The sequence below is a fragment of the Triticum dicoccoides genome, unplaced genomic scaffold (assembly GCF_002162155.2).
Source record: "Triticum dicoccoides isolate Atlit2015 ecotype Zavitan unplaced genomic scaffold, WEW_v2.0 scaffold160955, whole genome shotgun sequence".
NCBI classification, from domain to species: domain Eukaryota; kingdom Viridiplantae; phylum Streptophyta; class Magnoliopsida; order Poales; family Poaceae; genus Triticum; species Triticum dicoccoides.
The window spans coordinates 1-2,273 of NW_021215139.1; the positions used below are offsets into that span (position 1 = coordinate 1).

The 2,273-nt window shown below is 39.5% G+C and overlaps 1 pseudogene; it reads right to left on the bottom strand.

The window, feature by feature from the left end:
- Positions 1 to 400: 400 nt before the first annotated feature.
- On the bottom strand, positions 401 to 1,498 carry LOC119344248 (annotated as a pseudogene).
- Positions 1,499 to 2,273: the final 775 nt, after the last annotated feature.

Consider the following 2,273-nt stretch of genomic DNA (forward strand, 5'->3'; position numbering starts at 1 on the left):
TTTTTTTTGATGAGGAAACAAAGTGGCCTCCAGATGTATATTTTTTCAACGGGGTGGAGCCAGGGAGCACGTACGTGAGAAAATCTCATCCTTTTCCCGTTTACATGTATGTGTTTTTCTTAGTTGGTGCATGTACGTGAGTTCTCTTTTTAAAGAGGCCCACCATTTACCAAATATATTTTCTTTAACATATGTGCGTTCAGATGTGTCACGTACAGTCGTTGGAGGCCCAGAGCATTATATATGTTACATAAATCTAACGGTCAAGATAATTCTATTTGTTAAGATTTACCGGATTGAGGGCTAGTAATTTCTAATTAACTTGCAATTTTCTAGCATATTTACCTTGCTCCTGGTTCACCTTATATCACTTTTAATATATAAATAGATGCAACATAAATATGTAGACAAGACCTGTGTTTGTCTTTTATTCCAAGTTTGGACTAGTATAGTTTGGGTTCTTACATGATAGTGCATGTCACATAATTTTTTCACCGCTACAACGACCAAACCATGGACTGAGAAAACCGTGTTTCATATATCTAGCACTAGAGTTATTTTCTTCTCAGTTAGTACCGAAGATGCCAAATGGCGTGATGGTGCAATATGGAGGGATGTAGACATTGCAAATTGCAGGTAGCGTCTGTAGCGCTAGGTTCCTTATTTCCTCGAACTGGGGCAGTTGTTGAGGCTGGACAGAGCCCTGGGCCTGTGGGTTTTGCTGAGATGGCCGGAAGGAGCCCTGGCCTAATGGATATTGTTGCTGAGGCTGTTGGAAGGAGACCTGGCTCGATGGTTGTTGTTGTTGTTGTTGTTTTTATTGTTGATGCAGAATAATAGCATGAACAACATTGTGGATGGCCTGGCACTGCGACTGCTCAGGGATCTGCCATAGGTGCTGACAACACAATTCTTGCAACAGCTGGTAAGTACTTTGTTGCAGAACTTGTGATCTTCCATGCGCTATGTTGTGTTCCTGCTATACAACATCCATGCATGGAATCAGTTGTTGTTGCAAAATTTGTTGAAGGATTTGTTGTTGTTGTTGTTGTTGTTGTTGTTGTTGTTGCTGCTGCTGCTGCTGCTGCTGTGAAATTGGTTGTTGTGGTTGCGAATACTGTGGTTGCGGTTGTGGATATGGTTGTTGTGGTCGAAATGGTTGTGGCTGCGAATATGGTAGTTGCGGCTGCGGAAATGGTTGCAGCTGCAGATATGGTTGTTGTGATGGAAATGGTTGCGGCTGTGGATATGGTTGTTGTGGTGGAAATGGTTGTTGCTGCCCTAGAAATTGTTGTTGTTGTACCAATGGAACTTGCTCTTGTGGATGTTGCTGAGATGGATTTTATGGCTGCAATTGTGGCACTGGAACTCTAACTGCAATTGTGGCGGTGGTCGCCACGATAGCAAGGAGGGCAAGGATGAGAAAGGTCTTCATGGTGGATTTGTATTGACCACAACTTGCTTGGCTTAAATGATGCGCTCTACTTATGAGAATGATGGATGAGGAAGGATGATCGTCATGCTATGGGGCTATTTATAGCTGCCATGGAATGATCTCTTTCACAATTGGCATTTGTTTGTGTGGAAAGTGCTTGGATGCTTCTCAAAATCATCATTTGGTATGTTCTGTTTGGTGGCACTACTTACAAGTGTATTCTTGGACTGGTCATTAAAGTTCCTTGTTGTTGCACTATCATTCCACCACCAAAAAGGTGTGATAACATGCATGACTCATCTTATTCACTTTACAGCTCAAACACTAATCTAGATTGCTTATTTTTCTGAAACTAAGTTTGTAATTTTCTGCAAATTGTTACGCATAAACTAGATAAGCATGGTCGTCACGGTACTTAGTTTGTAATCTTGTGTGGTCTGTTAAGATAAATAAGACTAGTAATGTAACTTGCTTTAGTAGGCTATGACTCGTCAAATTCCTTTTACATGTCAAGTGTTGTAGTGTTCTAGAAGTTATTAGCAAGCATAAATTTTGTAATGTTCTACAAGTTGTTACGTGTAAACTAAATAAGCTTGACTTGCACACAAACAAGATTGTAATCACTAGTCATCTACCCTTGCAACTGCACGGCCTAGCTATTATAGGGGTACATATTTATTAATAAATATTTATATGTAAAATTCAAGCGCTTAAATTACAGATATCATACATCTGAACATATGCTAAGTTATTCAAACAATTATAGTACAATATAAGCACATATATTATAAACTTCATTATATGGAAGAGTGCCTCTACTTCCCATATATATAAAAAA